Raw genomic sequence first — 12277 nt, forward strand, 5'->3', positions numbered from 1 at the left:
TCATTCCATTACATCTTTTTGTTTGTTTGTTGTTTTTATTTTTGTTTTTCCAGACAGGGTTTCTCTGTGTAGCTTTGGAGGCTGTCCTGGAACTAGCTTTTGTAGACCAGGCTGGTCTTGAACTCACAGAGATCTGCCTGCCTCTGCCTCCTGAGTGCTGGGATGAAAGACGTGCGCCACCACTGCCTGGCTCCCTGGCATCTTTTAATATTCTATCTTGCTAGGCGTTGGTGGCGCATGCCTTTAATCCCAGCACTCGGGAGGCAGAGGCAAGCGGATCTCTGTGAGTTCGAGACCAGCCTGGTCTACAAGAGCTAGTTCCAGGACAGCCTCCAAAGCCACAGAGAAATCCTGCCTCAAAAAAAACCAAAAAAAAAAAAAATTCTATCTTTCTTCTCCTGTTTCGATTAATATGTGTCCAGGGGACTGCCTTTTCTGTTCTGTCTATTTGATGTTTTGTAAGCTTCTTGTACCTTGTGATAGGCATCTTCTTCTTGAGGTTGGAGAAGTTTTCTTCTATGATTTTGTTGAAAATGTTTTCTGTGCCTTTGACAAGGGTTTCTTCTCCTTTTTCCTAGTCTTAGATTTTGTCTTTTTATGGCGTCCCAGATTTCCTGTATGTCTTTTGCCAGGATTTCTTTTTTTTTTAGAGTTAACATTTTCTTTGATCAAGGTATACATTTTTTCTATTGTGTCTCCAATGCCTGAGATTCTCTCTTTCATCTCTTATATTCTTTTTGAGAGGCTGGCCTCTGATGGTCCCATTTGAGTTACTAAATTTTTTATTTCCAGATTCCCTCACTTTGAATTTACTTTGTGTTTTCATAGAGTTTTAGAAGAGATTTATTCATTTCTTCTTTAAGAACTTCTATAAGATTCATAAAAGCTATTTTAAGGTCCTGTGCATGCATGTGTGCATGTGTGTGGTGTGTGTGTGTGTGTGTGTGTGTGTGTGTGTGTGTGTGTGTTTCAGCCATGTTGGAATACTCAGGGTTCTGTGTTGTAGGGTGGTTGGGCTCTAGTGGAGACATATTATCCTAGTTATAATTGATTGTGTTTTTTTGCTGGCATCTAGGCATCTGGGATTGGTAAAATTGTAATTCTAGGAGCTGCTACCTGGTCTTGTCTTTGTTGGGTGTTTTTTGGTTTTTTGAGACAGGGTTTCTCTGTGTAGCTTTGGAGCCTGTCCTGGCACTCGCTCTGGAGACCAGGCTAGCCTGGAACTCACAGAGATCCACCTGCCTCTGCTTCCTGAGTGCTGGGATTAAAGGCGTGCGCCACCAACAGCCAGCTTGGGTGGTTTTTTGTTTTGTTTTGTTTTGTTCCTTGGTTTCTGTTGCCATCTCTGGTTCTTACAAGAGTGTGGTGGTTCTTCTGGTAAGAAATTCTTCTGGGCTCATAATAAGTGTGGCCACTGGGGTTCCATGTGAAATCTGTTTCTAGATATTGGGAACTGACCCTTGGGAATAGAGGTGGGATGGGGGACTGAGGGTTTCATAAGAGGGAGGAAGTCAGAATATTCTGCCAGGATCTTCATAGTCTCTTGGGAGTGGGGGCAGAGAGTGAGGAGAGGCTGAAGCAGGTGGTCTGTATCAGAGCTAGAGAGTGGGGGGTTGAATTTGGAGGAGGAGGAGGATACTTGGAGATCTTCACTTAGCCTTCCTAGTTTCCTGGCCGGAATGGCCTGGTAGGTTCCCAGGAGTGCCTGTTGGAGTTGAAGCCCGGGATAAACTGATGAGCTGAGGGGAGGGTTAGGAAGGAAAGGTCTGAGAGGGTGTAGAGGTGGGAAGGGAGGCTGCAGCAGGTAGTCTGAGCTGGGACAAGAATGGAGAATTAATTTTAGAGGAGCTGAGGGAGAGGTGAAGATCTGTAGTTAGACTACCTGCTTCCCTGGCTGGAGGGTATTTTCTAATTTTGTTTAAAATCTGCCAAAATTGGGGCTGGGGTGTTTGCCCAGTTGGTAAAGTGCCTGCCATGCAAGTGTGAGAGCTCAAGAGTGGATCCCCAGAACCAAGTTAAAAAGCCTGGCTCAGTGACTGGTGTCTGTAACCCCAGTCTTGCAGTGGGTGGAGAAAGTTAGATCACTGGAGCTCACTAGCCAGCCAGCCAACCTGATTCATGAGCTGAGCATCAGGTTTAGTGAGACACTGCCAATAAATAAATAAATAAATAAACAAATAAATACATAAATAAATGGTGGAGGTCTGGCAAGATGGCTCAGCAGTTAAGAGCACTCATTCTCCCAGAGAACCCAGGCTGTTTCCCAGCACCCACGTGGCAGCTCACAACTGTCCATAACTGGTTCCAGGGGAACCATGAGCATCAGGCATGCACATGGTACCCAGGTACGAATGCAGGCAAAACACTTGTATACATAATATAAATATTAAAAAATATAAAATGGCCAGGCGGTGGTGGTGCACTCCTTTAATCCCAGCACTCGGGAGGCAGAGGCAAGCGGATCTCTGTGAGTTTGAGACCAGCCTGGTCTACAAGAGCTAGTTCCAAGACAGCCTCCAAAGCCACAGAGAAACTGTCTTGAAAAGCCAAAAATAAATAGATAAATAAATAAATAAGTAAATAAAATGTTCAAGGATCGGTTTGTGGACCTTGAGTCTCAACATGTATGTGCACACATAATGCACACACCACACACATACACAACCCTCCACAATACAAAATTGTGATTAAAATAAGCTGGGAAGTGGTGGCACATCTTTACTCCCAGCACTCGGAAGGCAGAGGCAGAGGCAGGCGGATCTCTGTGAGTTCGAGGCCAACCCGGTCTCCAGAGCGAGTGCCAGGACAGCCTCCACAGCTACACAGAGAAACCCTGCCTCCAGGAGAAAACAATATATACATATACATATACATATACATGCATATAAAGCTTACCATCTTCAATTCACTGGTGGAGCCACTAGATGGGTAAATCCCTGTATTTGATTCCCTAGCTCTTACACACACACAACGAACAGAAATCTGGGCCATCTTAAGCATTTACATTCTGTTAATGTATTTTTTTGAGGGGGGGTTGAGACAGGGTTTCTCTGTGGCTTTGTAGTCTGTCCTGGAACTAGCTCTTGTAGACCAGGCTGGTCTTGAACTCACAAAGATCCACCTGCCTCTGCCTCCCGAGTGCTGGGACTAAAGGCATGCGCCACCACTACCCGGCCTGTTATTGTATTTTTAATTGACAAATAATAATTTTTATAGTTTTTATTTTATTTATTATGTATACAGTCTTCTGCCTTCAGGCCATCAGAGGGCACAAGATCTCATTCAAGGTGGTTGTGAGCCACCATGTGGTTGCTGGGAATTGAACTCAGGACCTCTGGAAGAACAGTCAGTGCTCTTAACTGCTGAGCCATCTCTCCAGCCCCCGACAAATCATAATTATATGCTCTGAGGCAGTCACAGAATGATTGAGTAGGTTAATTGACTTAACTATCACCTCATACTCTTGCCATCTTTGTGGTTATTTGTATTAGTCAGGGTTCTCTAAGGGAACAGAATTGATAGGATGAATGTGTGTGCAATGTACATGATATAAATCTTGATGCATATATGATCTGTTAGACTGGCTGTCTGTGGTCAGGGTCATCCAACAACGGCTGTCTCCCGATGGAAAGGCCAAGAGTCCATGTGTTGTTCAGTCCAGCAGGCTGGATGTCTCAGCAGTCCCAATCTGGTGCTGGCATCCCAGAGGATTCTTAGAGAGCTGCTGATCCCCTGTGCTGAAACTGTGAAGAAGTAGGTTCTAATCCCAGTGAAGGAACGTGTCAGCAACAGGGTGGACGAACTTGCCAGCGAGAGTGAGGGCAAGCAGGCAAAAATAAATAATGAAAAAATAAAAAAATAAAACAAAAAAGCTTCCTTATTCTATGCCCTTTTACTTAGACTGCCACCAGAAGGTGTGGTCTAGATTTAGCTTGGGTCTTCTCATCTCAAATGATCCAATCAAGAAAATCCCTCACAGGCGTGCCCAACTGCTTGGGTTTTAGTTGATTCCAGATGTGGCCAAGTTACCAACCAGGCCAGCCATCACAGGTAGAAATAATTATAACCCAGCCTTCAGTAATTCTGGTAACAGCAACACATTTTTATTTCAGTTGGTTGTTTTGAGACAGGGTCTGTCTACGCAGTTCAGGCAGGTCCGAAACTCACAGTGACCCTCCAGTTTCGGCCTCTTCAGGGCTGGGATTATAAGTATGGATTCCATGTGTTTTGCTCATCACTATGGTCATATCTGGGCAGCACGGCAGCAGAACTTAGCCTTCTTCCTAGATGGACTCCTCAGGCTGCCCTTTGCTGCTCTCAGCCCTTGCTCTCACTCCCAATGATTGCTCATCCCTCCCCTGTTCACATTCACCACCTTGACTTCCTTTCAATTTCACATCTAAGACAGACCTGTGTGGCTTTGTCCTTTTCTGCATGGCTTATTGTCACCTAGCATGATGCACTGCAGGCTCATCAAGCTTGCCTACCACACGGACAGAATTTCTTTCCTCCCTTTGTAATACCGAATAGCAAGCATTCAACTGTGTGTGTATATCGTATTTTAAAATTTTTCTTAATTTTTACTTATGTGTGTATGTGTCTTGCTGTGTGCATGTGCATGTGTGTGCAGGTGCCTAAAGATGCCAGAAGAGAGTGCCTGTCAGTCAGATCCCCTGGAGATGGAGTCACCTCGAGTGGGCGCTGGAAACTGAACTTGGGTTATCTGCCCGAGCAGCAAATGCTCTGAACTAATGAACCATCTCTCCAGCCCTCCATCTTATTTTCTGAGACAGAGTTTCTCACTGAACCTGGATTGCCACTGAGCCCCTGGTGTCTATCTGCCTGATTCTACCCTCTACTCAGCACTGGCTTTTATGTGGGGGTTGGGGATTTAAACTCAGGTCTTCAAACTTGTGCAGTAGGGCACACACCACACACCACTGAGGAGAGCAGTAGGTTGCCTGGGAATTCAGAAATCTTGGTTGGAGTCACAGACTTCCATTTTCTGGAGGCTGAAGGCCAATTTCATCTCTGAGCTCAGGTTTCCACAAAATGAGTTTATTCTTGATGTCCCAACTCTTTTTTATTTTTAAAGAGTTTATTTATTTATTATGTATACAACATTCTGCTTCCATGTATATCTGCACTCCAGAAGAGGGCACCAGATCTCATTACAGATGGTTGTGAGCCACCATGTGGTTACTGGGAATTGAACTCAGGACCTCTGGAAGGACAGTCAGTGCTCTTAACCTCTGAGCCATCTCTCCAGCCCCGTCCCAACTCTTTTAGAAAGTCAGTGTGCACAGAAGAGCTTCACTGATTTTCATTCAACTACAGCACACTGAAAACTGCTCACACCAGCGGTCCTCACAGGGAGGCCACCAGCTTTACTGCTGGTGGAGATCTGGGCTGTTCCCAGTGTGAACAGCACTGTGCGTCTGGGATGTGAAGCATGCAAGTCTGTTGGGGTTTGTAGGGCAGAATTGCTGGACTAGATGTGAACAACTGTATGATGGCTTTATTAGAATTAGACACGCATACAAGGGTCTGCAAAACGGCTAGGTCTCTAAAATGTGTAAGCATGTTGGCCTGAGTTTGGATCTCTAGAACCCGTGGAAAGTCAGATTCGGTAATGTATGCATCTGTAGTTCCCATGCTCCAGAGGTGAGATGGAAGATGGAAATGGAAGAATCTGAAGACCTTCATACCCAGCAGCAAAAAAAAAAAAAAAAAAAAAAAAAAAGTGGAAGGGAAAGACAGACTGCTGAGATTGTCCCAACTTCCACACAGATGCCATGGAACAAGTACCGACACACACACACACACACATACACACACACAAATACAGATGAGAAAAATTGTCACATAGTTTGAAAGAGGGTGTGAGACAGCACAGACAGACCAAAAAATAAAGTCGATGTAAAAACTCAAAGAAGCCCCTCACCCTGGGACTCACTTTTCATTTCCTGCTGAGAGTCAAGCAGGAGAGTCAAGCAGTTTCAATGCAGCTGGTAAACTCAAAACTGTCTGCAGAGATAGTGCAGGTCCCAGAGACATCTCAAAGGAGATGTCAGAAACAAGATACTGTGTTTACATGGGGTCACATGTCTGTGCCTTCAGTTTAACTGCTAAAGCTCCCCTAGTCCCTAAATCTAAGAAGCATGCCTTATCAAAAATACTTTTAAAATTCTATTTTATTTCTATTTGTGTCTGTGCATGTGGGTGCAGCTACCCAGAAGAGGGTGTCGAGGCCCCTGAAGCTGGAGTTACAGAAGGCTGTGAGCTGCCCACCCATCTTGGGTGCTGGAAACTGAACTCTGGTTCTCTGCAAGAGCAGTATGTGCTCTTTACTGCTGAACCATCTCTCCAGTTCCCAAAACGAACTCAAAAACATTTATTACCTACCCCTTTGACTGTGTGCCTTTGCGTGTGCAGATACACGTGTGTGGTACACATATACCACAATGCACATGTGAAGGTCAGAGGTTTTTTGTTTTGTTTTTGGAGACAAAGTTTCTCTGTGTAACAGTCCTGGCTGTCCTGAAACTCCGAGTTGTAGACCAGGGTGGCCTTGAACTCACAGAGATCCACCTGCCTCTGCCTCTCTAGTGCTGGGATTAAAGGTGTGTGCTACCACAGCCTGGCAAGTCAGAGGATTTTGTGGGGATCTTTTCTACCTGTGGGTTCCCAGGATGGAACTCCAGTCATCCATCTCTTTGGCCGTGGGCAGTTTTACTTGCTGAGCCCCACAAATTCTTTTAGAGATTATAATTATAATTAAATTTATAAATTTATTATTTTATGTGTATAAGTGTTTTGTCTGTATGTTTGTGTGTGTACAACATGGGTGCCTGGTGCCCAAGAAGGTCAGAAGAGGGCATCAGATGCCCTGGGACTGGAGCTACAGAAGGTTGTCAATCACCACCCGGGTCCTGAGAATTGAACCTGGGCCCTCTGCACGAGTTGTCAGTACTCTTAACTGCTGAGGTAACTCTTCAGACCTCCTCCACTTTAAGTCCTCTCCTGGAAGTCCCTCTCCCATAGGTCCCCTCTCCCTCCCACCCCCATCTCTCAGATACTAACAAACATGGTGTATCAAGCTGTAGTAAGACTAATAGTAAGACTAAGCACCTCGCCTTGTATTAAGGCTGGGCAAATGAACCCTATATTTCGTTAGGAGCTTGGAAGATAATGTTAAGAGCAGGGCAGAGGTTACCATTATAAAAATTATATATAGACTCAAAGTTCTTACAAAAAAAAAAAAAAGAAAAGAAAAGAGCAGGGCAGAGGATGGAGACCTGGCTTGTGAAGTTCCAGAGGGAAATTTAAAGACTCTACTAGGGCTGTTTGTTCTTTTGAATTAAGATCCTGTGGTTCTGGTTATCTGGGGCTGAAGAGTCAGCTGTGATTAACAAGATACCAACTACTAAAGTGAAACTTGGCTTTGCTGGGATACTTGATGCTGGTCGGCTGGAGCTAAGAAATTGGCAGTGATTAAGAAGAGACCAGCATCACTGAGGTGAAGTCTTCTGGGAAGTGTTTCCTGAGAGAACAGAGAAGCTGTGTTCCAGAGGCAACCACAGTTGTATATTGTGCTGGCAGCCGGATTTGGTAATGTGAAAACAGTCACTCACTGGTAGATTCTCTTAATTTTACCTGAAATGTTTTGACTTACCCTCTTTTTTTTTTTCAGTATTGGGATGGAACCCATGGATTACAACATACTGCGTGAGTGCCATACTTATCAGCTATATTCACAGCTCTGTCCTTGCTCTTTATTTTGAGACAGTCTTATTAAATTGCTCAGGCTTGAATTGATGGGCTCCCTGCCCGAGTCTGCCTAGTAGCTGGGATTACAGGTTTGTGTCAGCAGGTTCAACTTTACTTTCATCATCATCATTATTTTTTTTTGTAACCCTGGCTGTCCTGAAACTCGCTCTGTAGCTCAGGCTGGCCTCAAACTCACAGAGGTCTGCCTGCCTCTGCCTCCCGAGTGCTGGGATTAAAGGTGTGTGCCATCAATGCCCGGCTAACTCCCATTCTTAAAAGGGTCTGATATACTGGAATTGGTTGACAGGCGTCTTTCCAACATTCTATTTTGTTCTTTTGAGATAGGTCTCACTGCGCAGTCCTGACTGGCCTGGCATTTGCCAGGACCAGGTATATATTTGACCATGTTGTACCTAACTCTTGTTTCCTTTGAGTTTATTTTTGTGGGAGCTTAGAGAACTTTATAAAAATATAGTGTTGCTCACTAAAAAGAATTCCAGCCTTTTCCGGGTCCTTCTTCTGTCTCTGTCACTCTAGTGATGCATATAGGTGTTGTCACCTCACCCCATTTCTCTTCGTCTCTCGAGGATGTCTATCAATACTTGGTCCAGTCACTGAGTTTTCTCTGTCTTGGTTCCCGAATGAATAAACACTTACAGTTTCTAGTTATGCTGTGAGTTGGAAAAAAAAAAAAAAAACCCTTCCACTGATTGAAAGCATATTTCCTTTATGCCAGATATTACTGGCCTAGCAGTTGCTTTATGATTCAATGTTCTTTGTGTGTGCACCTGTGGTCACGTGTGTGCAGGGTATGTGATGGCCATTGGACAGCCTCAGGTGTTCCAAAGATAGTCTACCTTTTAAAAATACTTTAAAAAAAAATGTGTGTGTGTGTGTGTGTGTAGAGACACCTGTTTACATGTGTGTGTGTATTTATATGCAGGCCAGAGGACAACTTGAGGTTGTTGTTTTTTCAGGAATATTTGTTTGCTTTTGTGTGCATGCATGTATGTATGTGATCTGCACGTTTGTATGTGCAAATGCTCGGAGACCAGAGGACTTTGTGTCTGGGATGGGATCTGTCACTAAGCCTGGAGCTAGTCTGGCAGGCATCAAGCCCTAGTTATCCTCTCATCCAGTTTCCTCACAGCACTGCAGTTACAGGTGTTCACGGGCCATGCCTGGCTTTATTACATGGGTGCTGGGATCTGAACCTAGAATCTTATGCTTGCATAGTAAGCACTCTCGCCCACTGAGCTCTTTCAGCCTTTTTCTTTCTAAGGCAGAGTCAGCCTTTCACTCATCTGGAAAACGGTAAGCTAGGCTGACAGGCCTGTGAGTCCCAAGGATCTGCCTGTCTCCAATTCCCCAGCACTGGATTACAAATTGAGGTTTTTTTTTTAAATTAAAGAATTATTTATTTTGAGACAAAGTTTAACTATGTAGACCAGGTTGGCCTCAAACTCAGTGATCTACCTGCCTCTGTCTCTGGGTGTTGGGATTAAAGGTGTGCACCACTGTGTCCAGCTTAAGTTTTTTAAACTTTAACCTTTTTACACATGGTTGCTGGGGTCAAACTCTGGCCCTCATGATTGCAAGGCAAACATTTTACTATTCAGGCCATCTCCATAGCCCACAGCTGCTTTATAATCCTTACACCTCACTTTTGCTGAGAATGGATAATTTTTTGTTTAAATATTTTTTTCTGAGATTTTTTTTTTCTTTTCTGTGTAACAGTCCTGGCTGTCCTATAACTCACAGTGTAGACCAGGCTGTCTTTGAAATTGGAGATCCACTTGTCTCTGCCTCCCGAGTGTGGGGGTTCCAAGTGTGTCCTACTGTTTGGCCTTAAGATAGTATCTTGATACTGGTTCTTTTGGGGTCCTAGTGTGGACATTGTGACAGTCTGTACAACTGGGGCTTCTCTTCGAGTAACTGTTGGGTTTTGTTATCTGATGGCTGACTTGGGGACTGAGACCTAACTGCCCATCTGTCACTTGGTCAGCTGTTCACGTCCACTTTCAGCTGTCTTATTCTTAGCTGTGCTGGTTGGAATCTGCCCAGGACCTGGCTCTGAGTTCAACTGGAGATGGAGGCAATATTCCTGATTCTTATCTCCCCTCTCAAACCTTTTCTTTTCTAGGATGCCTGTACCTTCCAGAGGGTAATGACACCCAGCTCTGACATCCAGGTCTTTGGGCCAGGAAGACTTCAGGCCTTCAGTTTTTTTTTTTTTTTCCTGCCTACATGGCCTAGACCATGGTATGACCTTAGCAACTCACCTGGCACTGTTCCCTCTTCCTTTGTTGTTCCTTTACCAAAACCTGCATCTGAGGTCATGAGATCATGCTCTGGGGTCAGCCAGGCAAACGTTGTTATATCATGTCGCCCAGAGTTTGAGGTGTGACCCAAGGAAGAGTTAATTTTGCCATATGAGAAACACAGGCCAGCTTGTCAACTTCTGTGACCAATGATTTAAAAAAAAAAATTGGGGGTTTAAACTTAATTTTTCACCGAGTCTGTGGCTGATACTGAGGAGAAATAGTATTTTTAAATGCCAAGACTTGCCATTCTTTTAGTTTGGTATGTTCCTCTAGGTATCTACTGTGTGCAGTGTAAATGTTTGCACGTGTGTGCAGGTCCTAAAGTTCATGTCTCATGTTTTCCTCTACTGCTCCCAGTTTCCTCACTGAGGCAGGGTGTCTTGATGAACCCAGTGCTCAACCATTCCAATCTAGTTAGCCTTCTGAGTGCTGGGATTACAGGTGGTTGCCACACCTGCCTGACTTTTACCTGGGCTCTGGATTCTAGCCCTCAAACTTGCAAAGTAGCACCTTTTATTCACTGAGGCATCGCCCCAGCTCTTCTTCGTTTACAACTTTCTGATTATAGGTCTTGTGTTCTCATTAGTTTCGTGTTGAGGTGTTTGTTTTCATTTTATCTATGTACCACGTACATGTCTGGGGCCCACAGAGGCCGGAAGCATGCTGGGCCCCTTGGATCAGGAGTTCTAGGCAGTTGTGTGATGCCATGCGGGTGATGGAAATTGAACCTATGTTCTTTGCAAGAGCAGCCAGTGCTCTTAACCATTGGGCATCTCTCCAGCCCCAAGGCTCTAGTTTTTTTACTTTTTTTCCATAAATTTTTTAAAAATTATGTTCATTGGCATTTTTGCCTGCAGGTTATGTCTGTGTGAAGGTGTTACAGACAGGTGTAAGCTGCCATGTGGTTGCTAAGAATTGAACTCAGGTCCTCTGGAAGAGCAGTCAGTGCTCTTAATCTATGAGCCATCTCTCCAGCCCCTTTGTTACTCTTTTTTTTGGAGGCAGGGTTTCTCTGTGTAGCTTTGGAGCCTATCCTGGAACTAGCTCTTGAAAACCAGGCTGGTCTCGAATTCACAGAGATCCTTCTGCCTCTGCCTCCCCAGTGCTGGGATTAAAGGCTTGCGCCACCAACGCCCGGCTCCCTTTGTTACTCTTATAAATGGTGTTACTTAATTTTTGTAACAGTCCAGGCTAGCTTCAAATTCAACATCTTCTGTGTCAACCCCCGTGAAAGGGCTTAGTGGGTAAAGGTGCTTTCCATGCAAGCGTGGGGAAGTGAATTCAGTTCAGTCCTTGGAAGAAGAGAACTGACTTCACGGCTTCTTGCTGCCACACATGCTCCTCACGTATGACATATACACACAGACACAAGATATTTTTAAAGTGTTGTTTTGTTTTTGAAATAGTCTTATGTAGCCCATGTAGTGGAAGCATTTTACTTTTTTTGTTTTTTCTCTTCAAGACAGGTTTCTCTGTGTAGACCAGGCTGTCCTTGAACTCAACAGAGATCCACAGGCCTCTGCTTTAATCCCAGTGCTGGGATTAAAGGTGTGGGCCACCACTTCCTGGCTTGCACTTCTCATTCTAAGTGGTCAACCATTTGAATACCTGGTCCCTGGCTGGTGGTGCTGTTTGGGAGACTGTGGCACCTTTAGGGTGTGGTATCCAGCTGGATGAAGATGGATGCTTTAGGATGGGCTGTGAAGAGTTGCAGCCAGGCCCAGCTTGCTGTCTGGTGGGTTTCTGATGCTCCCAGATGTGCACAAGCAGGCTGAGGCTCCTGCTGCTGCGAGCCACGGGCTGCTCTGCTCTGCCATATTTTCTCCCGTGCTGGACCACATCCCCCTGACAACCATGAGCCACAACAGGATTTTCCTCATGCAGGCTCTTGTCACAGGAGGCAAGTGCCAGCCTCTTTTCAGGGTGCATCCCCAGTGATCTAACCATCTCACTAGTTCTTGGCACTTCCCAATATTGCCATGTAGGCCACTAAGCCGTTAACAAGTGCTTACTCAATATGTTTTCACGGACTAAGTTTTCAGGGACCCGAGTTGAGGTTTGGTTGTCATTTTTTGGAGGGGGGGCAGGGGTGGGGTAGACACAGTTTTACACAGCTGCTTTCAAAATTACTATGTAGCTGAGGCTGGCCTTGGACAACTCTGCCCTCACCTCTGCAGTGCTGG

The sequence above is a fragment of the Cricetulus griseus genome, chromosome 6 (genome assembly GCF_003668045.3).
Source record: "Cricetulus griseus strain 17A/GY chromosome 6, alternate assembly CriGri-PICRH-1.0, whole genome shotgun sequence".
Lineage (NCBI taxonomy): Eukaryota > Metazoa > Chordata > Mammalia > Rodentia > Cricetidae > Cricetulus > Cricetulus griseus.